The sequence below is a fragment of the Rhipicephalus sanguineus genome, chromosome 5 (assembly GCF_013339695.2).
Source record: "Rhipicephalus sanguineus isolate Rsan-2018 chromosome 5, BIME_Rsan_1.4, whole genome shotgun sequence".
NCBI classification, from domain to species: domain Eukaryota; kingdom Metazoa; phylum Arthropoda; class Arachnida; order Ixodida; family Ixodidae; genus Rhipicephalus; species Rhipicephalus sanguineus.
This window is the reverse complement of record NC_051180.1, coordinates 113953435-113969496: the sequence shown is the minus strand read 5'-3', so window position 1 is coordinate 113969496 and position 16062 is coordinate 113953435. Positions and strand designations below refer to the sequence as shown.

The window sequence follows — 16062 nt, the reverse complement described above, 5'->3', positions numbered from 1 at the left end:
AGAACGGCTGTTTCAGATTCGTGACTTATTCAAAAAGTATGCCATATTTAATTCTATTCGCTTCTGTCACTATTCGATTCGGCCTAAATATCACACATCGCTAATACAATCGGAAAGCCGCTTATGATGACGGAACTGTACAGGAAGCCTTCATATTAGCTTTAATTTATTGTTTGCTGATGCGACCTTTAGACCTAGGCTTTTGCAAGCGTCTTTGGCAGCAAAATGCATCCTGAACGCTATGTATGAGTGTAGAACCTCTGCAGTAGTGGTGGTCCGCCTCGGTGGTGCAGTGGTTACGGTGCTCGACTGCTGACCCGAATATCGCGGGTTCGATCCTAGCCGCGGCGGTCGCGTTTCGATGGATGTGCTAGAGGACCATACGTGTACTGTGCGATGTCAGTGCCGTTATACACCCGATGGTCTAAATTTTCGGAGGCAATACAACGGCGTGCTTCATAATCATATCGATCGTGGTTTTGGCACGTAAATACTCCAGATATTGCAGCAGTGGTGTCCTTGTGAACGGGACAACCCACCCTTACATCACATGCAGTCCCGAAGTACGCCAAGAAGGGTTCAAGAAGTCTTGAAACAGACCCGGTTCCCTTGCAGCTCAACTGAAAACTTGATTTCAATGCCTCTAAACATACAGAAAAGCTTCCACGAAGAAACGTCGCAGTACGGGAATTACCACAGCCGAAGCATACCCCGAACAACAGCTCGCGACGCGCAGCGCACCTCGGCATGTCGAGAGTCCGTGCTGACACTTCGCGGTATGTACTCAAATACGTATGCACGATCACTGCAAAGAACCCATGCCTTGGTGGAACGCGTGAAACCTCAGAATATATGAGCGATTAACGCGCGAGCACAAACCAACAACGCAGCAAAAGCACGCGGCTGAAGCAAGCTTCGTCCTTCGTACTGCATCTCAACTGATCTCAACGCTACGCCAGCGCCACCTCTCGCGACGGCGACAAAACATGGCCGCCTCTCGAAGCCAGTTTGCAAACTGAAAATAATCTAAAAACGTTGGCTAGAACGGCGTAACCATACAGACCTTTTCACAGGGGAGAAAAAAACGCCGCCATGCTGGACTGCGCGCGGGAGTACAAAAGCTCACGTCACAGCCTCGGCAGTGCATTTTCGGGGGGTCACGCACATTTAGCGCAGCCCAGAGAGGGTTATGGCGGCGCCCAGGGAGCCGTCCGTGAAAAGGTCTATAGGCTCTGCTGTAGTTGCATGGCCTCCGAAATTCACAGCCCCCGCTTGTTAATCTCGGAGGCCATAGTAGTCGAGACATGTTTTTCACAATGTCTCACAGATGGCAGAATATTGCCTAATATGTGTGTTTGCTTGATATGCTTTATAGTGAACTTGAACCAACTTCCTAATGGCGCGAACGGGAAGGTTCTGGCGTTCCTCTTGGCGAAGAAAAATCCAGGTGGCGCCAGCGGAACTTTTTCTAGTCGCACCGTTCTTCTGCTGTAGGCGCTTTTGCGCGTTTCTTGTGTGCATTTCTCCGCGTTCCGCGTCGTTGTAGCGGTGCCGTGCATTAATGGACAGTTTTAGTTGAGCGCCCGCTACATATATGTGGATGCAGCTGGTCATTGGGAATGGCTGGCAGGCTGCGTCCGGAGAGCTGCTGCGGATGCCCAAATAAAACTGGCTAACGCGTTTAATAGAGAACCTGTATGCCGTTGTCCGCCTTCGGGTGAGGACATACAACTGCGGTGTCTAAGCGGCGTCTGTATTTTCATTGAAACCCCAATTAAAAGATGTTGGTGGCCTTAACAGCTATGCTCAGTTCCTGCGTGTAAATGCGTTCAGTAACACTCTATTTCTTGCCCCAACTACCCCGCTAGGAGCCTTTACTTGCTTCAGCGATATTGGTAACAGCCGGGCTTTGGACGCCGATGGTATCCAGATTCGCCCCATAAAGTATGTGCCCGATATTATATGCCCTGTTCTTACCCACATTTATAATCTAACATTATCCACAGGTGTATTTCCAAAACAAATGCAGACTTCACGCGTTGTTCCAGTTTACAAGCACGGTGATAAAGGGACAATAAACAACTATCGACCTATTTCGATAATTTCAGTGTTTTCAAAAGGTATTGAAAAATGAATGCATATCAGATTGCTATCATTTTTTAATCACCACAACTTGTTTCAAGATTTTCAACATGGATTCAGGAAGCATCACTCTACCGAATCAGCCCTCTTGACTCAAAAAGAAATAATTATAAACGCATTTAGTCGTAAACAAATGGCATTAGGCATATACGTTGATTTTTCCAAGGCATTTGATTTAATTGGTCATTTCATCCTACTCAGCAAATTGGAAAACTATGGTGTGCGTGGAACAGTGCATGCGCTCCTAAAATCTTATCTTTCAAACAGGACACAGTTCGTAGATGCCAACAATGTAATATCTTCAAGGAAGCCGGTCGTTGTTGGTGTGCCACAATGAAGTATTTTAGGGCCACTTTTATTTTTGATTTACATAAATGACATTGTACACTGCACAGATAACGCAACATTTGTCTCGTACGCCGATGACACGACAGTGTTTATTACAGGGAGCTTGGAAACAGAGATAGAGCTAATGGCTAATAAAACGCTGTCTGACATAGACTCTTGGGCCTCGGTGAATTTATTAAAAATAAACCCTTCAAAAACACAAGTGATTTTATATACGCCTAAAGGAAAAACCTTGGCAAATAAGATGAATTTATTTCTGGGCTCTCAGCAGTTAGATATGGTAGATTCCGTTAGTACCCTTGGAGTATATTTTTCAAAGCACTTAACATGGAATGTACATATTGATAGCCTGCACTCAAAGATGTCATCTGCCATTGGTGTCCTTGCACGTATACGATGTATTCTTCCTACTAAGGTGAAAGTTATGATATACAATGCGCTGGTGTCATAATTGTTACACTATTTTAGCATAGTGTGGTGTACTACCGGAGTGACAAATTTGCGCAAGTCGTATTTACTGCAGAAAAGATCCACACGACACATTGCTGCCGTACACTATCTGTCCTCTACAAAAGTTCTTTTTCCAAAATATGACATTCTTCCAGTGTTCTCTTTGTATAATTACAAGCTAATGTTGTGTTATAAAGAGTTTATTAAGCATGGTACCAATACCATAATTAATCTTGCTAAGCTAAACGTAAACCCAGCGTTCGAATAACCAGGCACAAAGAAATGAGGACTGTACCCACCCCTAGAACTGTTTATGATGAACAATCATTGTCCTACAGGCTGCCTTTCCTACTAAACTTCTTAAAGCACGAAGATTTTGATTCTTCGTCTAATCATAACTGTCACATTAAACGCTTCGCCCAGCTTATTTATTCTTCCGAATAATATATCTCTCGGAATTTTGGCCATTCTTATTATTCCTTGTTGCTTTTCAGGTTCATGCCACTTCATGACTATACATATGAACTATTCTCTCTACTTTCAGCGCTTTGTATCATAACTTTCGTATTACTTGATGCCATGTTATACTTGAAAGGTGTATTCTGTATTTTTCATGCATGATTGTACGTAATCCTGCTGCTTTGCCAACTTGTAACGGGGTCGGGACCTCGTCAAGCTCTTGAGCTTTTAGTCCTGTACTCCTCCTATTGAAAGGAAATAAATTGATTGATTGATTGATTGATTGATTGATTGATTGATTGATTGATTGATTGATTGATTGATTGATTGATTGATTGATTGATTGATTGATTGATTAAACTGCAACATTGTGAGATGCGTGCTCAAAATTAACATAATTTCTAGTCCTGTTGTGTACATCATTATTGTGAACTCGCCAAATTTTTCTCTTCGCTTGAAACCCCCCCCCCCTTGATTTGCCGTGCGGCCCCCGCCGTGTCGGCTTCATACCAATCGGCCTTCTGCCTCGAAAGGTTGCCGACCCCTGCGCTAGACAGTTTCGCTGGTCATCCACCTCACAGGGTAGGATAGCTCCTGCTTTTTTTTATCGCGATAGCAATTATACGGACACTCTCGACGGGTTGTTGCCGTCGCCATTATTTTCCCCATAAAGTCCAAATTGAAATCACCCCGCGCATCGTGTGTTCTAACCGCAAGTAAAAGCTCGCGAGCACTCGCGACGTACGCGGCTGAAGCGAAGATGAAACGACACGGTCGCTCCGTCGCGCTGAGGCCGCATGCGATCATGCGAGGCGTGCCATCGATTGCTCATAAAACAGAGAGGAAGCGTCCCGCCCGTCTTTCGTAAGGAGCATGAAGGGACGCCAGTGGAGGGAAGGGGAGGGGGGCTGCGTCGCTCAAAGGGCGCAGTCGCTGGCGCGCGCGCTATCTCGAGGCATCAGGAGTCGGTTCGTAAACTTGCTGTGCTCTCAACGCTTACTTCGCGTTTAGATGACTGACAGCACGAAAACCGCTTCGGTCCCTGGAGCGGCCATATTCCCTTAAACCAATCGTTTTGTTTAGTCACAAAAGATCGAATCCAAAAGAGTTAGGAACCAGCCTTAATTTGTTGGTATCGCATCCATCGCTTCGCCCTTAAGCGAACCTGTGATCTCTTTTTTTGTACCATCAGCTATTGACCCTGGAAAGCGAGAGGCGGACGTGTGGCATGGCGCAGCCGCTTCACAGTGGGCATTCCGGCGCCAGGTCCGTAAGCGACGGGCCCGCTATTGAGAGCTGCGCATATTAAAACCGACATGCGGCTGCTCCGACCAGGAGGAATGCCTTCATTACTGAGACAAAATTAAAAAAAAAAAGCAAGCGAAAAATTCTAATTGTGACCATAGCACTCACTATAGCTCGAAAGGGGAAGGCCTTTTAGGGTGTATTTACCCCAAGAGCGATTACAAACCTGCATGTGCTGGTGGAATGAATTACGAAAAAGCTGTTCCGGATGAAGATCCATGGATAACGCGTGTTTAAGGAAAAGTGTCAACGCGTTCCCACCATTCACGTGCTCTTCCATGGACGCGAAGAACGGAAATTTCGATATTGTTCCATATATCTACTGCTAGCGCTCTCAGATTTCATTTTGCGATGTCCAGAAAGAGCAGTGACAGCGGCACACGTGTGGTTATTACTGAACATTGCTTTAATTACGTGCCGTGCGACGCTTGAAACGAGCTGTCAACAGCGTGTCTGAACAACTAAGGTTGCACGGCGGGCTTGTTGGTTATCCAGCATCTGATGTAGAGCGCATCCAGGACAGAGCAAGATACACATCACACACACGCGCTTGTGTGTGTTATGCGCTGTGTGTGTGTTATGTGTCTCTAGCTCTGCCCCGTCCTGGATGCGCTATATATCGGGTGCCTGAAGAGATGACGTCCGTCGATGATTCGCCGCCACACTTTCACACTACCGATTGGCCTGTCAAGAGCCTCTGCGGAGAGACTGCTTTGCCGTCGAGCCAACTTGCACAACCGAAGCTGCGTCGACACCGTGCACGGCATCCTGGCTTACTCGGCACGCACGCGCCAGCGGTGTTTATTCAGCGGAACAATTCTTGGTCCGGGGTTGTGACTTTGGCGGCCCCAAGATCAAGTTGCACATGTTATGTCGCGCCGGCGGTGCGATTGCCGGCGATAGACGCCCCCAAACCCATAGAGTGGCGCAGTTTGGCGCAGTTTCCTTCGATATTATCGGAATGGCGCCGTTAATCCAGTTTGGCGCACTTTGACGCAGTTGGCGCAGGAGTAGAATCACTGGGGGTGGGACAAGACCCTCAACTCATGCCCTCTGCTTCAGGAAATTAAAAATAAACGAAAAAAAAGTCAGCATTTCGTGCGACACGCGAAGCAGGGATAGCGATGCGATAGCAACGCATGAACAACCAGAGGTTGGTAGTTTCATCGGCCCTATTTATTGTGGAGAACATGCGCATACTAATTAAATTAATGAGCATGATGTCTGTGCATCCAAGAAAACACTAACACATCTCACTAGAACCCCCAAGACTTTGACAACGTCGGCTTGATGAGCAAACACCACAGGCAGAATTCAGAACACGCATCGAGTTGTTTCTCGTTTTTTTTTTTTTTTTTTTTGACGCTCTCGTGATAACACTTAGTTGCCGAAATGTCAATTAACATTTTAGTCATGTTAATTTATTGTAATTCATGGTAAGATTTAATTCACTGTTACTCACATTTGATTCAATTGCATACCTTTGAATTGAATAGATTTTTATTCAAGTGTACAAAACTACACTTAGGAATGAGCTAGTTTAATCCACGTTACCCACCATTATTTCCACTTAATTCACATGCGATTCACCTTATGCACTAATGATCACTTCTCGTCAATTGGCATACCCTTACTAGATAACGACAACTCCCGTTATTAACGGCAGACGATGAGAGGCAGGTCTATAACGGAATTGTCTTCGTTAAGAGTACAAGTGTTCGCACGATTTCGGGCTCCGCGAAACTCTGGCAAAAACCTCACAGGGTCCCTTTCGCATTCGCCTAAGACGACTGGAAGGCGAAATCCATCTTTTTCTTTTCACTCGATGCACTGAGCCCCCCCCCCCCCCTCTCTCCCCTCCGAAAGCGCTCTGCACCTAACGTGGCTCTGCACGGCCTCCGTCATTGGCCCACCTTTGACCAAACGACGATGTGATGTGATGACGTCATCATGTGACGCCAGGTTATGTGATATCATAGTGACTTCATGATGAATTCACAAAATTGGTTGATATTTGACTTAATGATGACATTATATGGTGACGTCACGTGTTGATCTTATGCATCACTCGTGTTGACAGCGCCTAGACACCGACGGTCAATTTTCGCGCTTCACGAAGCATCTAAGGCTTTCGTCTTCATAAACCGATTAAGGATGCGCCATGAATGACAGGAACCGGCGATGGCGACCGTCAGTGTCGAACGCTGGTCGGCACGTCTTCGTGAGGAGTGAGCGAACAGCAAACCCGCTGTTGCCTTCGAGCGTAATTGTCTTTCTACAAGGCGCTCGCGGGCGCTTTATTCATATGGCACGGCTTCGTGCTGGTCCATTTGTGAGAGAATTTTGGCCGTGGCTTGCAGTCAAGGAAGTCTCGACGAATTTCATGTCGGTGTGACCGAGGCACGGCCAGACCTGTGGAGAAGCTGCAGGTGGTAAAGAAAAATAGAGCGAAAGAAACTTTCAATAAACATCTATGAATATGTGCAGCGTCCTGCGCTTTTAATTTCCACACTTTTATTTGAAGAATATAATGCGCTTGCTGAAATTATAGTATCTATTATATCGGTACGCATCGGTAACTACTGCTGGTATATTCATTTGCTTGTGCGTTTTGCTGTTTAGAAGCAAAAAAGCCGTCGCTGTACAAATTTGGCCCCCATCAGAATGTGACGTCCACGACCAGAACCGAACCCACGACCTATTGAGCTCGGCAGCGCAACAGCAAAGCCAGTCACCTATTGCTGTGGGTCACTGACCCCCGTATTCTGAAACCATCGCAGACTCGAATAACTTTCTTCACTTTACGAGTTGTACACGAGCCGCGCTTAGACCGAGAAAGACGCTACACTATTCAAGAATTACCGTAACGCTTTTACGAAGCGTAGTGACAACTTCTGTCGAGAGGTGGCGCTACCATCAACTTTCTCAAGTCAACGTGAAGTACTGAGTAGCGGAACGTTCCATCGAATACAGGGGTGAAAATTCGTCACGAAATTCAATGAATGACAGTTTCGCGTTCAGTTGTTGCACAGTGTATACACGGTGAAGAGTTCACTACGGACTCCACCCTCAATGCCAGACCTTATCTGCGCTCTGCGCCACCGCCCTGCAAACTGTAATAATAATAATAATAATTGTTGGGGTTTAACGGCCCAAAACCACGATATGATTATGAGGGACGCCGTAGTGGAGGGCTCCTGAAATTTCGGCCACCTGGGGTTCTTTAACGTGCACGTAAATCTAAGTTCACGGGCCTCAAGCATTTTCGCCTCCATCTAAAATGCGGCTGCCGCGGCCAGTATTCGATCCCGCGACCTTCGGATCAGCAGCCCTGCAAAGCATAATTCCCAAGAAACGTCTGCATTGAAGTTTGCTTCCATCCTGACGTAACGAGAGCGAACTCAAGTGTGAAATAAGGCAGGCGAGCCAATACACACGCTCAAGTTGATCGACGTTTTCTCTGCCACTGCAGTCTTAGTGTGTCATGAACTACAATATTCGAGCTTTACCCTCCCAACACAATTAAATGGCGTTTCCGAAAGAGTAGTTTACAAGCCTATATATACACTGATTTAGCCCTGTCATAGTTAGCGCTCGTTTTGAAGACGGAACCGCAAGGAGCAAATTTTCTGACGTAATCACGGCGTGACGTCATCCCGTGTCGACGTGTCAATCGCTCACTGTGCGATAGCGATACCGTAATCAGGGCAGAGATGTGTTATACCGGTGTCACACGGTGCACTGCTGACCGCCATTAAGGCCGGTCCTGATAAAATTGCTCAATAGTTATTCGCTCCATTACGCAGCTTGCGTAAAGAAGGCAATCATGATCGAGAAATTCGATCCGGATCAGGCCCGATCGTGATTAAAAGTGAGTGACTGACACCGGTGTTATACGCGGTTTCCGGTTACATCCGTTATCTTGTAGCGTGTTTCCGTATCCTAAAGGGTGCAGCAGCGCCACTTCCGGTTGCCGTCACATGAAGGAGTCTTGTGACCTGAGGAAAAACGTCACGTTTCACGTCATATCACCGCCGTAAAACTTGAATGAAAGGGAAGGTTCTGCCTGGCGTTGCGTGAGTAACGCTATTTTGCCAGTGTAAATGCTTGACCCGTGTCACTGGGGGGTCAGTAAACCACGCCGTCCCCAATATACGTAGTTCTCACTTTTTTGCCGGCACCACTACTGCCATAACGAGAGTCGACAGCGACGTACCGCTCAACCAGTACCGTCATACATGACGTTTCGGCTCGCGTCACGTGACTCTGCCGCATGTGACGACGACCGGAAGTTCCGCTTCTGCGCACTTTAGGATACTGAAAAACGCTGTCCGATTTTACGGATATACGTAAACGATTTTACGTAAGACACATGGGCGTCGCCACTTTGGGCTGTTAAACGAACTTTTTCCTATTTTTGCATATCGCGGCGTGAGTTAAGGTCATGAAACGTCGAATGCACCAACCCAACCGTTTCCATGCGCATGCGTCTGCCGTAACACTGTTAACAATAATTGTTGGGGTTTTACATCCCAAAGCCACGATATCAATATGAGAGACGTAGTGGTAGGGGGCTCCAGAAATTTTGGCCACCTGGGGTTCTTTACCATGCACCTAAATGTAAATACAGGCGGGTGTTCGTTGCATTTCGCCCCCATAGAAATGGCGCTGCCGTGGCCGGGAATCGAACCCTCGAGCTTAGCAGCACGACACACTACTTAACACAGTAGCACTGTTGGTTTAGTTAAAGATACAAAACGGCAAGGTTAACAGCCCAATATGGGCGCACCGAAACCCATCTGTAAATTAGTCTTATACAAACTTCGGGCACGATAGCAGCGTGGTGATCATGCACCGCGAAATAAACGCACGGATGCCGGTTGACCAACGAGGTTTCATGTGGTTAACGTTTACTCGCGTCTTATGTAGACATATTTTAAGGAGATGGTGCGCAAAACTAGCTGCAGTTTTACTGCCCCTGCCATTAAAAATGTTAAGTTTTTTTTTCTTTCTTTGAGTCTTTTCGAAGTAATTTAAACTGCGGTAAGATATTTTCGCCCCTATCTGTAGAGTTGCGGAAACAACAGGTGTCTTACTGCCATAGCATTCTTACTTTAAAAAATTTGCATTGACTAAAAAAAAACGGAACCCCTGCGTGGCATAATAACACGAACGCGACTCTTGAACTCGCTCCTAAAGATAAGCCCACCGAAAAACTTGTGTGCACTAATGATCTTACCTGGAAGGGTGTGCGGTGCTATTTTTTCTTTCCTGTAAAAGAACGCAGAGTCATCATGTTTCTGCTAACAACTCAGCTTCACATCAGACAACGTATCACGGAAAGGCAAATGATGAATGAATAACAATCAGTGTGCACTTCGCTTCTTGGTGCTGCGACGGTAATAGGACGGTGTTAATAGATTTCTAGTAATTGAGCGTTGAGATGAGCAGTGCGAGCTGGAACTTCTCATGTGAAATAGAAGTGAAGGCAATCTGATTCGACGCCGCTCTCTTTAACTTCTCACTTACCTGTGCTCAGTTGTGTACAAGGTGCACAAAGTATTGAGTACTAACAATATCGGTCCCAAGAAACGCCGTGGGATAAAACGTGGGTGATCTGGAGAGACAATCCGTTACGAACCCAAGCTCAAATCGAGCGTGTATACCGACGAGAAACAAATACAAGACGGAATACTGAGCATGTTTTCAAAAAACGACTATTCGTGAACTGTACATTTGGTCTTGACGTACACACCTAGCCTCGTGGGACATATTTTTCATTTGTCGTACCTGCGAAGCCTCCACAGCATTCTTTTCAATTTTGCTGAAAGCCTGACCACGAGCATAAGGCACTTTCGGATGAAGTCGAAAAAAATTCATCCCGCTTTTTCAACGGGGTGAAGCGCTAACAGGACGACGTGGACAAAGGCGGACAAACGCCTTTGTCCACCACCCTATACTTTTCTAATCTGCCGAAGTCAAGGCGCTCGAACTATGGTCAGCTTAAGTTAAGCGCCAATCACTTACACAGCGTTACGCTTAAGCCCTCACCTGCCTTGTTGAAGGAAAAATCGTGCAGCTCATTGACTTCGGAGTGAAAGTTCGCCAGAACAGTTGCTATGAATCGGACGATAGCATACATAGTGTCAAAAAACCTAATGGTTAAACTGGGCGCACAGATTAAGTACCGCTAGGAGTAAGCCGAGTCACTGATACTGTATAATAATAATTGCTGGGGCTTAACGTCCCAAAACCACGATATGATTATTAGGGATGCCGTAGTAGAGGACTCCAGAAATTTTGACCACACTGAGGTTCTTTAACGTGCACCTAAAATCTAAGTACACGAGACTAGCATTTTCGCCTCAATCGAAAATGCGTTCACCGCGGCCGGGATTCGCTCCCGCGACCTGCGGGTCAGCGGTCGAGCGCCATAAGCACTAGATCACCGTGGCGGATGAGACACTGGTTTTGAGAACAAAGCTAGATAATTAGAGATTTAACTGAATTCGCGTATCGTTTCATCGCTTAAACCGGGGGTCGGCAACCTTCTGAGGCGGAGGGCCGCATTGCATGAAGCCGACACGGCGGGGGCCACATGGCAAAACGGCGAAAAGCGGAGGGGGGGGGGGGGGTATCTAAAAAACTGGAATAGAAATCATGTTTTCAGCGTGCATGTCACAAGGTTGCAATTTACAAGCATGTGTTACAAGCAAAAACGCCATCTGAGGACAAAACTGCCATGGCGGTCTTCATATATGAAGTGACAAGGAGAGAGAGGAGGGGCTCTGACGTTGGGCCGGGGGCCGCATAGTACAGCCCGGCGAGCGGGCCGAAGGTTGCCGACCCCTGGCGTAAACGGTACCGCTATCTGCAAACTAACGCTACATTTAAAGGTGTCGACCCCGCACATCTACAGGTACGTACGCACAGTTCATCGTCAACCAACACCAGAGCTCTGGTCCGATATTCACAAAAACGTCTTACGCTAAAATTTTTATAAGAGAATATTTCAGCCAATCAGGATGAGGGACATATCATTAGCGAAGCCGGCTAACCCATGGGAAAAAGCACTTAAGAAAGAGAAGCTTTATGAAATCGGCCGCAGGGGTCTTTTACGAGGCGTTTCTCACGAGCGCTCTCGCGCTTTCTCTCTTTGGTTGAGACCAAACCTATAGCCTCCACAGAACTATAGTTGAATACAACTTAAGTCCGGAGAGGCCCCGCCCAGACGACCTAAGCGCGACAACCGATCGCCTCTGCGACCAAAGAAATAGTGCCGCTCATGCACTCGGCAATGTTCTCCGAAGGCGGGGTCTCCGGCCGTCCGGCTCATGACGTCAGTCCGCAGTGAGCGCCCATTGGGGCAGGCTTGTGTGCATCCTCCTTTGAGGAGGAAATGCCGCGGACTTCCAAAGCGGTGTTCGTGAGAAGTATCACGTACGTGGCCGTGGTGACGGCTGATCCCGTGTAACGATCTCTTGTCACTGCGCGTTAGCATATATCGAGTACTGCTGATGGTATCACGCTGTAAAATCAACGCCTTGGCTGTGCACGCGTGCTATACATTGAAAGCGTCATTCGACTACAAGTTCGTGGCGGCAAAAACAGCGCGAACATAAAATCACGGGACGAAAAAGGAATACACACGACGATACGACACGTGTTCATCCTTCGTCCCGTGCTTTTACGTTCGCGCTGTTTTAGCCGTCATGAATCGCCAACTTGCCCGACAGGCTTCACTACTGGACTATAGGTTCGTTCTCCAAACTTGACCTCGATTAAAGCCCAGGTTATTTTAAAGTGGCACGGGACATCGCAAGAACTGCTTACCTTTACTTGGCCCTGCACCTGATAACGAAATGAAGAAAAGGACAAAATGGGTGGCTTTAGAACATTCTGTAAATACCGACGCTTACTGTAAAAATACGTTGAGTAGCACACCGCAATGACATTTTTACAGCAGCATGCAGTAGCATAGCGCTTAGTAGTAAGTAATACATGCTACGGTCGCAGAAAATCCGCCTAGGTAATGTACAAAATGATTCAATACGAAAGTACAGGCTAGTATTCGGAATCCGAATCGAGAAATGATTACAGAACGATTGCTGGGTAAGAAGCTTAGTTATAGATACGTCTTGCAGGAGGGCTTCATTGCATACATTATGTACCACGCGATACACTGATTGTAGTGTAAACAGAGCAGACTTCCTTGAAATTTAGTAAGGCGGGCTCGTCAAGATATTGATTCTACGCATGCATATAAATATATGTGCAAGCATATCGTACAACTTTCTGCGTAAGGAAAAAAAGCGCGTCCTATTCACGTCTGAATAATCACGCGTTAATTACACGTGAGTAATCGTTTAATAAACATAAATTCCGTGCTCCAGCTCATATTGCTCATTACAGAACTGCCGTTTCGGAACATAGTACGTACCTCCTTTGCCTTTTGCGCCTCCTTTTGCTCCTTTACCTAGAACAGATGTGACGGTGCTTATTGAAAATGTACACGTGTTGTGTTCCTGCTTCGAGCAAGCAGTATATCAAGAAAAGTTCTCACCTTTCTTATTTTGGGTGTTTCCGGTTCTCATCATGGTCAGCTCACCTTCCTTCTTTGTCTCTGCGAACAGACACGTGGCACTCTGACGTCAGAACGCTCAATTCCAAAACTGACAAAGAAGTAGCAAATAGCTTCCCTGCGGACACTTTGGGTATATCTAGAGCACGTCACAGGATAGTTGTTCGTGATGCGCTCAGTGCGACTTTCAAGTATATACGCTAGACGGAACACTTTCTCTAAGCGTTAACACTAACGAAGTTTTTTAACTATTGAAAAAGAAGAGGTATTCGCGCGTTAAAGGGACACTAAAGGCAAATAGCAATTTATTTCATAGTGAAAGCTCAATGTATGACAACGTCTAAAACGGCAATATTATCAACAGTACTGCCCTACTTACCGAGAAATTAAGCTAAATGTATTACACGATTAGCGCCACGAGCGGCACAATTTCAAAATGATCCCGATGACGTATGAGAGTCCGACTACAATTAATCACTAGTAATCAAACTAGCAGCAATAAAAAAAGGACCTTCCGTGCATCAAGAGACGTAATAAAATGCTGTTTGTTCGTTTCTGTTTGGTTCATGGAAAAAAGAACCTCTTTGGCGTTGTCATGGGGAACGGCGCGCGTGGTTCAAAGGTTCCGTTTTCGCCGAACTGCGCTTGGCCCGGCGCCCTGCTTCGCTCACGTGGTCGCGTCTCAGTGGTAGTTTCGGTATCGGGTGCTGCCGCGTGTGTTTTGCGCGCTCGTGAAAGTCGCTCTGACAGAAAGTTCGACAAAATGCCGCATGCATGTGATGCTGCCGGATGCCCGAATGGTGCACGCCGCCAGTACACGCCGCCGCGCTGTAAAGGCGGGCAACGTTGGGCACGGCAGCAGTGACGTGTGAAATACTGATTTCAGGCGGGTGATTTGAAGTGCGCTAACGCAATGCGGACCACGTGATTTTATTTCAAAATAAGCACTTCCTTGGCACAAAAGTAGCACTACGAGGTTTCTGGACCGCTATTTCAACAATCAACGTCGACTTAATATTTGCCTTCAGTGTCCCTTTAAGAGCGAAGAATTATCAGCGATAGCGGTGCTGTTACGTAGTGCTTCAACTTTTCGGGCAGTGTATTAAAGATCGTGGGGGATCTACGAAGTACAAGATGAGCATTACTCGCTGTAATCTCTGTGCCCGTTGCTTGTGGCCCAGCTACTGACGTTTTTGTAGTGCAATCTTCAGACTACCGTTCATTCAATTTCTGCGGCAGTGTCATGATCAACTCATGGAATTTACGCTCAAAGGAGCACTACAGCTATGACGGATGTCACACTGGGAGCTTTGGATTAGGATTCATCAACATTAGGTTCTCTCATCATCATAATCATAAACAACAACGTGTTTTATTTTCGCTGCACAATGAATTCCTATCCATACTGCATCCAAGATCTAAAGATACAGACATGTACCAAGACATCGGTACACCTAGGATCTTTTCTGCGTTACATTCTCATCGGAATGCGGCCAGTGACCAATAATCGAAATCACGACCGCTTGCCTAGTAGCAACAGAATAAAAAGTAAAAATTAAAATTTTGATGAACCGTAATAGAGCACAAATATTGCGTCGCTTCTCTCGAATATCCGTAGCGCCATACTTCATGAGCCCCGCAGGCATGCACCTTTGCAACATGACGGGAGAAAAAAAGAAGCGAGGCAGTAGCAATCTTCTCGTAACCGAATTAGGTCCCGTTCACGCCTGCGTCTGGCCCCGGTCGCGCGACCAAGTTAGTCGCAGAACGACTGATCGCAAATGGCCGCTTTGGTCGCAAAGCGACCACTTTAATTCAGCCGCTCGCTGCGCGATTTCTCAGTCGCAAGCATCTGGACCAATCAGATGCACAGGAAATGGACGCTAGCTTATTTTACGGGGCAATGGCAATGCGAGCAGACGTGAATTCTGTGCGGCGACGGGTATAAGTCGCACGCAGGTGTGAACACCGGTCTTCTTCAGTCGCTTTCTTTTTTTTTTTTTTGGTCTCCAGTCGCAAATGGTCACGCGACCGGTGCTAGTCGAGGTGTGAATGAGCTTAGCGTTAGCCAGTCAAAACCAGTGGTCACTCGCGCTTACTGGTCTTCTTCCCGCCCTTGGTGGTCGTCCTCGTGGTGACGCCACCTCTCGTCACGCGCCTGGTCAGCTCGGCTGCGCGGTGAACGAGAGGATGTTAATGGCAAGGAGCACGGCGTTTCAACCGACAAGAACGCATATTTGATTTGCTTAATTAACAAAAGTTCAGACACGTAACTTATGAGTCTCTTGAGAACGTGGGACAAAATGAAATGGCCCCTACACACATGTTTGGACATGAAATTATGTAAAGTGTCGAATTGTGTTTTGTGCCTAATTGCGCAGTATGAGCAAGGAACATCTCGCAGACTGTCAAAGGGAAGCTGGTGCTAGTTTGAACGCTCACACACACACGTATAGGCAGTCAGAAGAATGGAATGCAGGAAAGTCAATCAAGTTTTTATTCTCAACGAATACAAGATACATGGTTACAGAATTATTTGGGCCGTTAGCCTGGATGGCTAGTTATCGGTCCAGTGCATGATTATTATGAAAACGTGTTTAGAAGCTGAGAAGCAGTTAATAGGTCGACAAAGAGGTGTGCGCAAACAATGATGGTGCAAGTTCTTTACATTTCGTTATGAATGAAAAAAATCTTACTAAATAAAGTAGCACAATATAAAGAAGCTGTAAAGAGAAGAAGCATTAAGATAACAGAATACGATCAGAACATTATAGTAC

The 16062-nt window shown here is 46.5% G+C and overlaps 1 long non-coding RNA gene across 1 annotated transcript; it reads right to left on the bottom strand.

The window, feature by feature from the left end:
- Positions 1–13142: 13142 nt before the first annotated feature.
- LOC125758442 (uncharacterized) lies at positions 13143–15460 on the bottom strand. The gene is made up of 3 exons (XR_007416074.1): positions 15385–15460; positions 13268–13327; positions 13143–13180 (listed from the first exon to the last, which is right to left on the bottom strand). It is a non-coding gene; the product is annotated as an uncharacterized LOC125758442 (long non-coding RNA).
- Between the last annotated feature and the right edge of the window lie 602 nt (positions 15461–16062).